Raw genomic sequence first — 16,166 nt, 5'->3', positions numbered from 1 at the left:
TCTGTCGGTTCCCACTACAGTCAAGCAACAAAAGTACAAAATTCACACAGGAACTGGTATTGTACCGATGGAAATGATGGAATACCTTTGTCAGTTAAGTCAATAGCATTTTTCATAATAGTTTTTAACTGTGGGCAGTTAGAATCAGAGTTGGAAGGGACCACCAGGGTCATCTAGTCCAACCCCCTGCACAATGCAGGAAATTCACAACTACCTCCCCTCCACACCCAGAGACCCCTACTCCATGCTCTGAAGATGGCCAAGATGCCCTCCCTCTCATCATCTGTTTAAGATTATAGAATCAGCATGGCCAACTAACCTCGTCTTAAAAACCTCCAGGTTATCAGCAGTCAGTGGAAAGATACCTCCTGGAGGTATGCTTTTAAGAACATAAGAGCCCTACTGAATAAAACATGAAGCTGCCTTATTCTGAATCAGACCCTTGGTCCATCAAAGTCAATATTGTCTACTCAGACTGGCAGCGTATCTCCGGGGTCTCAGGTAGAGGTCTTTCACATCACCTACTTGCCTAGTCCCTGTAACTGAAGATGCCAGTGACTGAACCTGGGACCTTCTGCATGCCAAGCAGATACTCTACCACTGAGCCATGGCCCCTCTCCATGAGACCATCGAGTTTAGCATCCCGTTTCGGACAGCAACCAATCAGTTGCCCTGGAGGGTCAATACACAGATGTCAGAGTTGTCCACTAATGTTGCCTCCTACCACTGGTATCCAGAGACCCACTGCCTCTGAAGACAGAGCTTCCTTTGAATCACCATGGCTACTAGCCACTGATGGACCTATCCTCCACGAATCTGTCAAATCCTCTTTATGAGCCATCTATCCTCATGGCCATCAGTGTCTCCTACAATTCAATTACTTGTTGAGGAAAGAAGCATTTCCTTTTGTCCATCCTGAAACCATTGCCCATCGACTTTGCCCAACTATTGAGTACTCCCAAGTTGTAGAATTACAAAAGGAGGATAAAAAAAATCATAACCTGGATTCAGCCTTGATTCACAACAATTACTCAGCTTGAGTTATGAGTTTACACAAGTAACCCACGAACTCTTATTTTCTCATTTAAGGGGTCTAGTAATCTGCCTTTGCATATGGCTGGTCAGCAAACTCTGTTTTGCACAGCGCACTTCATTTGGTTATGAAAATACTTTCTCTCTGTTGCTTTTCAGGAGAGGGGAAGTTTTATCTGGTTCCCACCCCCCCGGCTCTCTTGGATGGTTGGTTTAATGACTACTCTCCATCGACTCTCCGCCTCCCTTCCATTTCCTTAGTTCTGGACCTTGCTCAACAGACTCCTCCTCTGCTGGAAAATGAATAACTTTGTGCTGCAGCATAGCTGAATATGAGTCCAGTAGCACATTAGAGACTTACAAGACTTTTCGGGGTTTGCGTTTTTGGAGAGTCAAGCTCCCTTTGCCAGATATCATCTTTGCCTCTCAAAAGCTCATACCCTGTAAATCTTGTTGGTCTCCAAGGGAGCCAGCGTGGTGTAGTGGTTAAGAGCAGTGGACTCTGATCTGGCGAACCGGGTTGGTTTCTCTACTCCTCCACATGCAGCCTGATGGGTGACCTTGGGCTACTCCCAGCTCTCTTGAGCTCTCTCAGCCCCACCCACCTCACAGGGTGTCTGTTGTGGGGATGGGAAGGGAAGGTGATTGTAAGCCAGTTTGAGTCTCCCTTAAGTGGTAGAGAAAGTCGGCATATAAAAACCAACTCCTCCTCCTCCTCCTTATTCTATTGGATCAAATATAACTGTTCTACTGTAGACCCAACACGGCTACCCTCTAAAGCTGTGATGAAGCAAGCCAACAGGAAAATAAAAGACAGTCTTTTGTGGCTATTTCAGTAAATGGCATGAGCTAAGTAAAATGCCACTTTCCACTCATACTATCATGATAAACCCAGACAACAGTTGTGTTTTATTAAAAAGGAAGAGTAAGCCAGCCTTAGTGGCCTAATGGGGTGGTGGGCCTTGGTTGTCTTAGAAGTGGACCGGGGTGTGTGTGAGCCAGGAGTCTGGGCTGGAAGCCTCCTCTGTTCCACAGAATATTTGGCCAGTAGGAAAAATGAAGTCATGTGAAGTAAAAAATGAAGTCATTACCTTTTAAGAAGAATCAAACCGACTTACAATCTCCTTCCCTTCCTGTCCCCACAACAGACACCTTGTGAGGCAGGTGGGGCTGAGAGCTGTGACTAGCCCAAGGTTACCCAGCTGGCTTCATGTGTCGGAGTGGGGAAATCAAACCCAGTTCTCCAGATTAGTCTACCACTCCTAGCTACTACACCACGCTGGTCTCCTAATTGACAGAGGAGTGAGGAGCAAGAGGCCTTCACCCCTACTGCTGGTTAACAGCTAACCTCATGGTACAGTAAAAACATAGGGTACTGTGAACTATTTCAACATGCTGCAAATAATAGGCAGACAGTTGTTTTCCTAGTCTGCCAATCTTAAATTCAGCCCCCCTCCCAGCCCTTATTTCTTAAAACTAGTGATCTACTGCTGTGAGATACCCACTTTCTTTCTCTGCGGGCAGAAATTATTTCACCTCCCGGACATTTTTATAGCTCTTGTGATTCTCCTAGTTCTTTCTTTTAAAATTGTTTATTTTTCCAATGTTCCATAAGCATGAACTATTTGCCCATTCTTCAGTTCTGGCTGCATCTCCCAAATGTTTGACGCAGTGCTACGTTGAAACGAAACACAGGTGGAAATCAGAACCATGTGAAGACTTTTGCCAGATGTTGGAGAAAAAGCTGAACTACAAAAATGGAACTGTGTGGATCATATCTTCATGAATATAACTCCTACATGCAGCTGGCTTGAGGAGGGGAGCATCACAATACTTGCGATGCAGTTCTTCAATATCTGTTTAAGCTGTTACTTCCTTAATTATCCAGCAAGAACAGCAATAAGCTTTTAAATTTTAGGATGGCAGTTTCAACATTATGAGATTTAGCATTTTGTTTGTCGGATGTTGTAAGCTGTTTTTCAGTGCCAAATGCTGGCTACTCAGGTATGGCAAATCTGTGTCTGCGATAGGCCCCTTTTATCTTCGAGTAAGCGCTAACATGACTGAATGCATCTTCCGACAAAAATTCCTTCTACACAGCTTTTTTTGTATGGGGGGATGTTTGGTATGGAGTGCAAAGTCATACAGGCCTCCTGCAGGTCAGGCTCGGCCCCGGCTAGTGGGGGCCAAGGAAGGGGGAGCCTGTCATCTCCCTCACCACTGATGGCAGGGAGTGAGCTGAATCCTCCTGATTGTGCACACAAACACACCCAAGCTAGAATGGCTTGGTTGAAGACCTGGGCTCTGCCCACCGGCCCTCGCTTGGAGGAATTGCCCGGAAGCAAAAGAAATGGGACACCAGCAATGGGGAGTAGGTGAGATGGGATCCTTCTAGGACAGCACTCCCACTTTTTGTGTGGAGGCAATGCTGCATCAAGGAGTGCCGAGGGGTCTTGCCTTGTCTGGACACAGGCCGGATAATGCTGCTGCGGTCACCTTGTTTGTGGGCTTCCTAGAGGCATCTGGTTGGCCACTGTGTGAAGACTGCAGGACTACTTGATGGGCCTTGGTCTGATCCAGCATGGCCTTTCTTATGTTCGCCTTTGAGAGACTGTAGCACAGGCTATATCAAAGCTCATTTCCCTCCTACTTGGTAAATTCCCGGATGAGTCAGTTGAGCTTTTGGCAAAGAAGCTCCTATTAGGAGAAGACCCTCAGCTTACGCTCCAAACTGCCAAGTTCTGAGCTGTTGCTATTAAAATACAGAGAACTTTATCAGAGAATGATTGTTAGAATATTTTACAATTTTAATATGATAATCTTAACCAGGGGTTGCTTTTATTGACCTTACACCTTTATATGCAAGGGCAGTCTGTGATTCTGTGGTGCTAAACTATTGTGTCTGGAAATTTTGATATGTTGGCACGTGATTGGTCAGTCGACCGTATTAATAAACTTGACTTGACCGTAGCACAGGAAGCCCAATGTAACTGATTCATTGTGGGTGAAGTGATCACCACATCTATCTCACTTCTGCCCCCGCCGTGCTTGGAAAGCCACAATGTATTATGGTTTCAGGACATCAGATATTCTTACAAAAGAAGGGCATCCATAGAAATCAAACTTAACAGGCGGCTTGGCCTTCGGAAAATAACCATATCAGCACATCTGGAGAAATACACATACAGGTTAAATGCACAAAACTCTTATCCCGCTCTCTGAGATCTGCTAGTATGAAAAGTTTGGGAAGCCCATGACTTTCACCTTAAAAAATCCCTGTATGTAGGGGAGGGGGTATCAGAATTCTTAGCCAATAAAGCCTTATGCCAAAAGTGAAGTTTACTGAGGACTAAAACCGAGAAGCAAAGAGGAGGGGGTAGCATTCTTGCATGCCACCCCCAACTGCCTTTTCTCAACAGATAAGCCTAAAAGTACTGACGCATTAAATAGGTAGGCTTTATTGGCTAAAAATGCTAATACCCCCCTTCCCCATCATACAGGGATTTTTAAAGGTGAAAGTCATAGTCCCAGTTTTCATTGAGGTGATAAACTTCCTGCATCGTTCAATATATACATTTAGATCTGCAAATCTGCAAATGCTTTGCTTCACGTTCTCCTACTGTCAGAAGTGTGTTTGGGTATTGGGGCAAAGCACCAGACTTTTGAAACTCCACAATCCCAGTGATGTCCACTGAGCTTCACCCTTCTCCATGGTTGGCATTTGGGACGGATTAATATTCCGGCAGTTGAGGCAGTTGAGTTGATTAACAATTAGGATTTCCCCCCGCCTTACTACTGGCAACCAGTATGGGGAAAAGTAACAATATATGCATATATTTTGCCCTCAAGTCACAGCTGACTTATGGCGATCAGTCCCAGATGCCAAGTAGGTCAGGAGTGACTGAACTGAGTGTTTTCTTTCTTGGGCTTGCTGGTATGACATGACAAGGCTCGTTTCTGATCTGATAGTATTGAGTTCTGTTTCGTCAGTTTTGAACGGTGTCCGTTGTTTTAATCACCAGCTGTCCTAGACACCCACTAGACCAAAAAGCAGAACAGAGCTGTCTGAAAGAAAGAAAGCCAGAAACCTGTTGCTCAATCGCTCCCCTTCGGATTGCAAGTAGGGGCTTGCATGGTGGAATGCTCCCTCCTGACAAAAATACTCCACCGATCTCAGTATGGGGCTCTTCAGCGAGCAAGAATATTCAACTGACACATGCCAATATGGCTACACAAACAGGATTGCTGTGGGCGGTACTAAACATCTGGGCCAGCTAACGAATTCTGCGCCTGAAAAAAAATCCAGTTTTGTACTTTGTGTGCATTAAGGGAATACGTTAATGCAGTTGTTGTACTGCTGTTGTTAGTGATAATGTCTGCAGAAAGCTTCAGAAACTACTTATTAAGGACCATATCATTTATCAGGCACATTAGCTTTTCACTGGGAGTATAGATTTAGGATGGTGCTGAGATCTCTTATGGATTCCTAGCTCATTCATGCAATAATTAAGTTAACTAGATTCAGCCAGGCAAAGCCCTAAGAGTTCTACCTTATCTAGCCATTTATCTTTCTCTGTAGCTGTTTGGGGGGAAATTCCTGCACCTTGATTCTTTTTTCTTTTTTTAAAACATTTCAGAGTCCCAAATATGCTCAGTTCAGGACAGCACCAGATTGCCCTTTTGACACAGCTGAAAAACGATCTCTCCTGCCTCTGAACTGCAGAGCCACATTGTAGTAAAATGGGGGATATATCACAGGGATAAATGGCTTACAAATAAGAAGACTGGTCCCCTTCACCACACACAGTACCTCTTATTAGGGTTTCCCATTGTATCCTTTTTTATTGCCGTGCTTTAGAAAAATAATAATAAATTGCTTTAAGCTCCTGGCAAGTGCTTGCTGGCCAACTTACTGAACAATAAACATCATAAATAATCTCCCCCACAAAGATTCCTGAAATTGCCTTCCTTACCAGTGAAAACAGTTCCACCACTTCATCAGATTTAGGACGCGATACAAAGCCAATGGGAGGTTTTTCACGGAGTTCAAAAGGCTTTGAATGAAGCTCCTACATAAACCAGTGCCTTGGCTCCACATCAGACATCCCCTTACCCCCCCCCCAAAGCTGCTGGAATTAAAATGCCGTCACTTTTTGTTTCACAGGGGAAGCAAAACCAAGTTTCTTCCATTTATAAAAGTTATCAACACTAGCCAGCCAGATACTCAGCAAGGTTCGTAAGTGGGGCGAGATCTTTCACTAATATCAACCATTTGTCAACCAGAAGTATGACGAAAAGGAAGATGAAATTTTAGCCAATGATAAACATACTCTACATTCATCACATGAAGCTGCCTTATATCGAATCAGACCCTTGGTCTATCAAAGCCAGTATTGTCTGCTCAGACTGCCAGCAGCTCTCCGGCAGAGGTCTTTCACGTCACCTACTTGCCTAGTCCTTTAACTGGAGATGCCTGGAATTGAACCTGGGGCCTTCGGCATGCCAAGAAGATGCTCTACCACTAAGCCACAGCCTGTCTATCCTTGGACAGGGAGAACAGGCTCTTTCTCCTTCCCTCCTTCCTTTGTGGGGGTGGGGCCCTTTTCCAGGGGCTCTTTTCTCCTCCTAGTCCGCACCCCTGCAAGTAGGATGGCCGGGGCACCTTGTTCAGGGGTCTATAAAATTGGACCCCTTGTTCCCATTTCCTTGAAACTTGGAGAGTCTTTAGTGGACTGGCAGCACTAGCTCCACTGCAATTTTGGTGCCATTTGGTTCGGGGGGGGGGAGCCACTCCACCCCCCCCTAAGTCCCCCATAGGGAATAATGAAACCCAAATAATTTCAGAATCCTGGAAAAAACTGAACTGGAATCAGGGGACACAAATACCATTGAATACCAGTATTTATGCCCTTTTCCAAATCAAAATCTGAAAAATATCAGGTGTTTTTTTTCAGGTGCACATTCCTAGTACCCATGCAAGGCAGCTATGAGTAGGCAAGCAGCAAGCCAGTGCACCCTCCCTTTGTTTTCTACAGGCAGTGGCCCTCAGACTCAGAAAATACTTTGAAGAAGAGTTGGTTTTTATACCCTGCTTTTCTCCACCTTTAAGGAGTCTCAAAGCGTCTTACAATCGTCTTCCCTTCCCCTCCCCACAACAGACACCTTGAGAGATAGGTGGGGCAGAGAGAGTTCTGAGAGAACTGTGACTAGCCCAAGGTCACCAAGCAGGCTTCCTGTGGAGGAGCAGGGCATCAAACCCAATTCTCCAGATTGAGTTGGCCCCTCATGTGTAGGAGTGGGGAAACCAACCCGGTTCACCAGATTACAGTCTGTCACTCATATGGAGAAGAGGGGAATCAAACCCAGTACTCCAGATTAGAGCCCACCACTCTTAACTACTACACCACGCTGGCTCTCCTAAGGCACCTAATGCAACACCATCATGGAGGCTGAGCAGATGGGAACTATTTATACTACAGTAACAAAATGCAATTGTAGCGAACTCGCGTAAGACCTTCCAATTTGGACTGGCTTTCAGCAGACGGCATCCATCTGATAATCAGGCTGGGATTTTATTCTTTCAAGTGTAGTTCTATTAGGTTTTTAGACTTCAATCCCACGCAGTTCAACAGAACCAAGTCTCAGTGAAAGGAACCTTACTTCTGAGTAAACATTCCTAGGACCAGGCTTGTATGAACGTTTACCCAACTTTGACCCATTAGCCAAGGCATGTATATACTGATTAAAATATTCGGTTTTAGTAGGAGCTTAGTATGCCATGCAACTATTTCATTCCCCCACTCCCAAAATTAAAGCCTACAAAAGCAAGACATCTTTGATCTAGTGTTCTAAATATGTGTACAGTTATCATAGTGTGTTGCAGACATCTTTGTGCTATTGTTCAGGGAGCAGTAGCACAGCCTTAACTGTTCACAACAGAGAACTGCCAGTTTCCATTTTTTTGAAGCCCAACTTCATAATTTTTAAAGGGTAGCCATCATGTATTTAAACAAAACAGCATTAAACTTCACATCAACTCAATGAAAACAATCTGAAAATGAAAAGAAAAACTGGTTTAGTGGATTGTACTGGGAGCATACAGACATTCCTATAACACAGACCAAATTCCCCTCCTCATCTAACCTCCCTAAATATAAGTTTCATCTCTGCCTTAAAAGTTCCCAGTACTGGGAAGGTCTCATTGCCCTCGGGAGATTTCTCCTTGGAACAGACTTTCTTCGCATCTAGTGGAAACATGGAACTCTAAACACACAGCTTTTCATTAAACAGAATTATACCACAGCACCTACTCAAATATAGGTTGCTTTATTTGGGGTACAGCTTGTCCAGCATTAAGGACTACGTCTTAACCATGCCATAAATGGGAGGCCAGTTCTAGTTTACATGTTTTCATTTCACTTGAGTAACGTCACTTGCATACCCTAGGAAAGGCATCCATACCAAATAAAGTTTGGTGCAGTTAATCTGCAGTATTTAGGAGAAGTTTTATCTTCACACATGCATAATTTCCGTGAGTCTGTGACATGGACTTCTTTTTATCATCAAAAATTTAAAGCTTCTCATTTCAGCCAAAAGAACTTGAAACTTAGGATGCAGTTAATAATCACTGATTCTAGTAGACTGGATCCCACATGTCACATAAGTATGCCTCTGGGAGCATTTGTTGTCCCCACCATTAATGGGCCATATCACTTGCATTGCGTTCAGAACATTCTACACCAATTTTAGTGAAAATAGTTCACACAGCCCTTTGGGTTTGTAGACTGGGGAACACTCGCATCTATTAGATCTGCATGCACAACTGAGTATACATCTGGAGCGAAGTGCAGCTGTAGAGATGGACTGATTTGTAGAACTTGGGACCACAACACTAAAACACACAAAATTTGTCTTTTAAGCTAGGATCCAAAGGGCCACAATCTATACTGGAGGATTTGGGGAAATGTTTCATTTTTAAATAATGTGTGGTGTAGTGGTTAAGAGCAGTGGACTCTGCTCTGGAGAACCGGGTTTGATTCCCCACTCCTCCACATGAGTGGCGGAGGCTAATCTGGTGAACTGGATTTGTTTCCCCACTCCTAAACATGAAGCCAAATGGGTGACCTTGGGCTAGTCACACTCTCTCAGCCCCACCTACCTCACAGGGTGTCTGTTGTGGGAAGGGGAAGGTGATTGTAAGCCAGTTTGAGTCTCCCTTAAGTGGCAGAGAAAGTCGTCATATAAAAACCAACTCTTCTTCTTCTTCATTTATTTGCTGGGTGAAATGAAGCTTATATTAAACTGATCTGATCTGGATAGATATGATTTATTTAAAAGCCCCCATAAAATCATAAAAAGATAGGAAGTCTCAGGCCAAAAGGAAAATTGGCCCCCAACCCTTTCATACCTTAAAAGTCATAGGATGGGCGTTAGATCTTTAATTCAAGATCTAACGCCCATCCTGTGACTTTTAAGGTATGAAAGGGGGAGGGTCTATTTTCCTTTTGGCCTGGGAAAAATTGACAGTCTGACATTTACAGTACAATTCTCAGCTGACTTCAATGAACTCAGAAGGATGCAACTCTGCTAGGAACCGCAATGCTGATCCGTCAACAGAAGTGAGTGCAAGAACCGAGGTTGTCTTTGGTGGTCCGTACAGCTGCGCTCCAAACCTCTAATTAATAGTGGGTCAATTCTAACAACAAAAGCACAAGCTGACATGTGAATTCATGCCCCCCCTTGCTTCCAAAACCCAAACTTGTGGGTTGCTTTCATTCCTTCCAAGACAATTAGCAAAGCAAAATATTGTCGAAGGCTTTCACGGTCAGAGTTCATTGGTTCTTGTAGGTTATCCGGGCTGTGTAACCGTGGTCTTGGAATTTTCTTTCCTGACGTTTCGCCAGCAACTGTGGCAGGCATCTACAGAGTAGTAATACTGAAGGACAGTGTCTCTCAGTGTCAAGGGTGTAGGAAGAGTAATATATAGTCAGAAAGGGGTTGGGTTTGAGCTGAGTATTGTCCTGCAAATACAGGACAATACTTTTGCAGGACAATACTCAGCTCAAACCCAACCCCTTTCTGACTATATATTACTCTTCCTACACCCTTGACACTGAGAGACACTGTCCTTCAGTATTACTACTCTGAAGATGCCTGCCACAGTTGCTGGCGAAACGTCAGGAAAGAAAATTCCAAGACCACGGTTACACAGCCCGGATAACCTACAAGAACCAATTAGCAAAGCACTCCAGCCGCTGAATAGATCTATTCAACTGTACAAATTATTCCCTGGCAGCGGCCTTTTTATTTTCTCTCCTGGTGCATTTAAAGTGGACACAAAAGCTCGCATGTCATTAATCCTACTTAGCTGGTTTGGGGGGAAAGGCAAGTGGGGCACACACCAGCAAGCAGGTTACATTCTTGCCTTCTCTTTCAGTGATTTTACTAACCCCCCCACCCACACCAGTTCAGAGACTCTGCAGTCCTAATTAATGGGTAATACCAGGCTGGGGGTGTGCAATTAGAAGAAAAGGAAGACAAAAAATGTGCGGCGAGCCTGGTGCTGATATTATACATCAGCTGACAAATATTCCAATTCCTGCTGCCTCCCAAGTAGCTATTGCAGATAAGCAGTAGGATACCAAACTGGTTGCTTCAGAGGACTGGTGCCTCCACCTCTCTTACAAATGCTGTAGATAACGGATTCCCTTCTTTTCTTGGGGGGGGGGAGGATAAGAGCCAGCATGGTTTAGTGGTTAAGAGCGGTGGTTTGGAGTAGTGGACTCTAATCTGGAGAACCGGGTTTGATTCCCCGCTCCTCCACATGAGCGGCGGAGGCTAATCTCGCGAACTGGATTTGTTTCCCTACTCCTCCAGGCGAAGCCAGCTGGGTGACCTTGGGCTAGTCACAGCTCTCTTAGAGCTCTCTCAGCCCCACTTACCACACAGGGCGTCTGTTGTGGAGAGGGGAAGGGAACGTGATTGTAAGCCGGTTTGATTCTCCCTTAAGTGGTAGAGAAAGTCGGCATATAAAAACCAACTCTTCTTCTTCTTCATAATGTCAATGTCCATCCAATGCTAAACAATTCATTTGCCCCATACATTACTTCATTTTCTTTCAGCAAGACCAGTTATAAAGGTAAGATGAACGGCTTTTCATTCCCCTGCACTGAGTGTTGAGCAATCTATGATCCCAAGCAATGTATCCTCCCGATCTAGCCACCACTGCTGAGAGGTTAACTAATTTAGTTAAGCTCCCCCACACCTTGCTTTTTAATTAGAAGAAACAACAAGTATGGGTGGTCTCGCTAACCTCAACAGGCAAAACAGCCAAGGTTATAAAAGCATCCCAGTTCAGGTTAGAAATAAAACCAGCATTTATTAACGTCTACTCCCCAAAACCAGTAGCAGAGGTAGCACTGAGAATTTTGAAAACTCTAAGCCACTTTCCAGTAAGAATGATTTAATAAGTGGACCGCAATTGAACTTTAACCAAAAAACAATTTGCTGGTTAACGAAGACAGGTCAGGTTTTTCACCCTAGACTTCTTGAAGGCTTACGGCTCAGCTACACTATGACATGTGCCGCTTTGCTGGCGCATCATTTTGCTTTTAAAGGCAGCTCTTTTCAACGCTCACATGTTATGCCATAAAGAATGTTTCTTCAAGTTATGGTTTTATTGCTCCAGAAATGGGTTCAGGCTTTTGAATCAATAAATTAAGCAAGTTTCTAAGCTTTCATGAGGTGATCCCACACTTTGGAAAAATGTGTACTATATAAGGGACCACTACCATAACCAGAATATTCACAAAGGGAGCAAATCTAAGGATGTCTACTCAGAAATAAGTCCAACTTAGTTCAGTGGGACTAGATGCCAGTTAGGTGTTCTTAGGACTTCAGCCACAGTTTCCTTCCTCTTTGGGATGGCAGAATATATGCACTACTACTATCAGGTTGATGTGCAAATGTGAATTTTGGGTATCAGCAGAATCCAGGCAATTGCTCTGTTGATTTGGGAGGCCTGTTGGCTTGTGGCATTTCTTACTGCCCTGGCTTGTTGAATCCGTAATTAAGGAGTGGCTGCTTAACACTGCTGAAATTTCCCCTTCTACTGTTGGTTTTGCAATTCAATCACTGGTAGTCTGGGGTTGCATTTTAGTGGATGATCCTGGAACATCTGCCATGTTTGCCATGGGATGCTTGAAAGAGACTGTGTCCATGGGTCTAGAGAAGATTTATTATGTTCTGACCTTCTGGGCAAGATCCCTTTCAAAGATAAAATTGTACACTATTGGCTACGGAGCCCTGAAGAACAGGCACCAAGATAGGACGAATAGCAGTGAGCTGTCAGGATAAAACAGATAATGGGGAAAAAAACTGCTGCCAATTGCAGTAGCAGCCTCCACCAGCACTGGCTCAGTCTTGCCATCTTTCCTGTTTTTATGTTATCAGAACTGGAAATCCTAGACTGAAATCTACTTATTCATGTGTGCTATGAGCTACTGGTAATTCCACGGTCAGCTTAAATTCAAGGGACATCACAAAGCTGATTTTTACACAGGTAAACTGTATAGCACTATGGCTATATCCATTTCATGTTTGAGTTTAGCTCTGGGGTATCTAATTAGGCATCAATTTAGAGAATATTTAATTTTGCTTTTAATTTACTGATTTTTAGAATCCCGTTGGAACTGCTTCCAAAGTTTATATGTTCAATTTTTCAATATTACAAACAGGGAATCCGCAAGGGCTTGCGGGGGATCTCTTTCCCCTCCCCCCACTATTCTTTCCCTTCCCCGAAAGTCCCTATAGCCTCTCCCCATTTCCTTCTTCTTTCCATCCATCCTTCCAATCAACCTTCCTATATCTGCCCCACTGACTTCAGTTTTCTCTCCTTCCCTCCCCTGGCAGCCCCTCCTTGGGAAAATTCTGCATGGTCCCAGTTGGGGGGGCCACTGGGCTGGGCTCCGTTGTGCAGTACAAAACCTCCAAGGTCTTGTGGGGAACACCTCGCTTCCCCCTGTATCTCCCTCCCCACACTGCTTCCTGATCTGAAAAGCTGGGGATGGAACATGGACAATTGAAGAAAATTGATATGTCTGTAAAAATAACTGAAAATCACATAAAACAGATACATATTATATTTGCATCTAAAGCCAATTTTACATTTGCTTCAAGCCATCACAACACTGTACAAAACAAACATTTTGAAGGCTATGCAATGGTGAGAGACACTGCTATCTTTCAGTGTCCAGATATGACTATCTAAGAAGCTATCTTCTGAGTTAGTGTCCAAGTGGCTAGTTTTGGAGGAAACTGGCTCATATTTAGAAATCTCTATTGTGGTCCTACCTTGACCTGCGTAGCCCAGGCTAACCCACTCTCATCAGATCTTGGAAGCTAAGCAGGGTCAGCCCTGGTTAGTATTTGGATGGGAGACCACCTAGGAAATCCAGGGCTGCTACACAGAGGCAGGAAATAGAAAGCCACCTCTGTTGAGCCCTTGCCTTTGAAGACCTTACGGAGTTGCCATAAGTTGGCTGCGACCTGGGGGCAAAAAAAAAAAATCATGGTCCTCAAGCTATCTTTTCTTGGTTCTCTCAGCAAAGTCCATTTGATTACTTACAGTCAAATACTCTGAAGAGGAATAAACTAACTAGTTTCTAATCACTTTTACCTGGAGGTAAGTTTTATTGAAATCCAGTTTTTCTGCGTAAGTTGGTATAACATTGAAGTGCCAAAAGATTAAACGTATTGGAGATTTTTAGCTGGGAAACAGTAGGACGTTTTAATAGAAACACATTTGGTGTTATCTTTTGGTAATAGGTTTAAACGTATTTGAAGCACCATTCTTCTAACCTGGGCCTGAAATTGCTGAGAGAAAAGCAAGCCTGCCAAATAGGCAGCATGGTATAATGGTGAAGAGCGTTGGTTTGGAGCGGTGGACTCTAATCTGGAGAACCGGATTTGAGTCCCCACTCCTCCACATAAGCGGCGGACGCTAATCTGGTGAACCGGGTTGCTTTCCCCACTCCTCCACATGAAGCCAGATGGGTGACCTTGGGCTAGTCACAGCTCTCTTAGAGCTCTCTCGGCCTCACAGGGTATCTGTTGTGAGGAGAAGGGAAGGTGATTGTAAGCTAGTTTGATTCTTCCTTAAGTGGTAGAGAAAGTTGGCATATAAAAACCAACTCTTCTTCTTCTTCTATTTTAAATACATAAATAAATGTATTTTGCCAGCAAAAGCAGTGTTTGGGGTAATTTGCATGTACTGCACTAGTGCTGCTACACTATGTTGCTATCCTATTTCCCCGGCCGCTTCCCAAAACAAGAATTCAGTGCAGTTCTCAGCAGCTGTGTAGGTGGCCTCCCCTCTTCAGACTGGGCCTCTTGCTTGAGGGACCCCAGAAGGAAACCTTCCCTTTCTCTTCTTTGTTTTCCTTCAGACTCATTTTGTGAACAGTGTGGCCGAGCTCCGAGATTCCCTTCTCGTTTGGGTAGCGAGCTTTTGTAGCTACTTGGCTGTAAATGCTAGGACAGCTATTGATCAAAGCAATATTTCGTAGCCTTCTTAGCAAGTGATTTAATTGTACACCCCTCCTAAATGTTCCCAGGCCATCAACCACTGCCTATGGCTTCCAGGATAACAAAACAAAAAATGGTTTCTTTTCGACAAGATTAAAAAAAATCTTGACTGCTGAGTAACTCTTATATTCTCTACTGATTGCAGCACATTCTTTTAAGCTCCAGTTTTGCCATTGCATTTCACTTCACTAAAGGAGTTTTCAAGGATCCTGATTTGCATTGGAGGGGGGCATCAGAAATTACTAGACATGCTATGTCCCGTTAACCTTTTGGCAAGGTCTGTATAAAATAGCTTTTAGTTCCAAGTGACTGCTTCTACTATCTGCAACTACAAGGACTTGGTAGGCTTTCAATAAGGGCTGTGCCATGGCAGACACAGAACTTTTATTCCTACAACAGCTCCACAGAGGGTGTTCTCATGAGGAAGAGAAGGAGGAACAGCCAAGATTACAGTTCAGTGCCCCTGAACAGCCAAAGACTTGGATGGGTGTGTGTGTTCTCTACGTCTTGACATCCTGTCTGTCAAACGGTGTATTCAGCAGCTCAGATAACAAAGCCAAAACAGACAGTGCCAACTGCATTAGCAATTGTTTTGCTCTGATAGCAGCCCCTCAATTGAATTTAATGCCAAATACCTAACATTCAGTATTTATCAAAAGATTCCATAAAAACATCTGCGAAACACCACTTTCACACTGTACACTAGTGCATTCCAGGCCATTACTTCGAAGGAAGAACTTTCCCTTTTTATCAATTTGGATTTCTTTTGGTCAATATACTTCTTTACAGTTACATTATGTTTCTTTACATTTTATGTAAAGATATATGATAAAATAAGCTTGAATTTAACAAGGAGGGTGATTTCACTGCTTGATAGTGTGGAGCGGTGGAGTCTGATCTGGAGAAGCGGGTTTGATTCCCCTCTCCTCCACATGAGAGGTGGAGGCTAATCTGGTGAACTGGATTTGTTTCCCCACTCCTACACATGAAGCCAACTGGGTGACCTTGGGCCAGTCACACTCTCTCAGCCTCACCCACCTCACTGGGTGTCTGTTGTGAGGAGGGGAAGGGAAGGCGATTGTAAGTCGGTTTGAGTCTCCCTTAAGTGGTAGACAAAAAGGGCAAGAGTCCAGTAGCACCTTAAAGACTAACAAAAATATTTTCTGGTAATTGTAACTGTAATTCAGCAGTTTCTCATACAGTTATCATACAGTTATCATACAGTCATCATACAGTTGATATTCAAACTAAAGTCAATGCATTTACCTGGGCTGAATAAAGACCTTGCATTCATGGCCCATTACCAATGCTGATTTCTCCACACCCATCTCTCCCCTGGACATCACAGACTCTTCTGCATATCACACCTAATCCCATCAAGCCTGCTATTCACATTTACATACTGTTCCTCTACTTAAAGACCGATGGATTCACATTCTAGATGTATCTGAAGAAGTGACCTGTGGCTCACGAAAGCTCATACCCGACCAGAAAATATTTTTGTTAGTCTTTAAGGTGCTACTGGACTCTTGCCCTTTTTGACTACTGCA

The 16,166-nt window shown here is 43.9% G+C and overlaps 1 protein-coding gene across 2 annotated transcripts in view; it reads right to left on the bottom strand.

Moving 5' to 3' along the window:
- The window catches only part of NPR3 (natriuretic peptide receptor 3), a 50,956-nt gene that overhangs the window by 10,322 nt on the left and 24,468 nt on the right, over window positions 1-16,166 (bottom strand). The gene's annotated exons all lie outside the window — the stretch shown is intronic.

Source organism: Euleptes europaea, chromosome 4, assembly GCF_029931775.1.
Source record: "Euleptes europaea isolate rEulEur1 chromosome 4, rEulEur1.hap1, whole genome shotgun sequence".
In the NCBI taxonomy this organism is placed as follows: domain Eukaryota; kingdom Metazoa; phylum Chordata; class Lepidosauria; order Squamata; family Sphaerodactylidae; genus Euleptes; species Euleptes europaea.
Note: the sequence above shows the minus strand (reverse complement) of the source record. Positions and strands in the feature narration are given on the sequence as shown.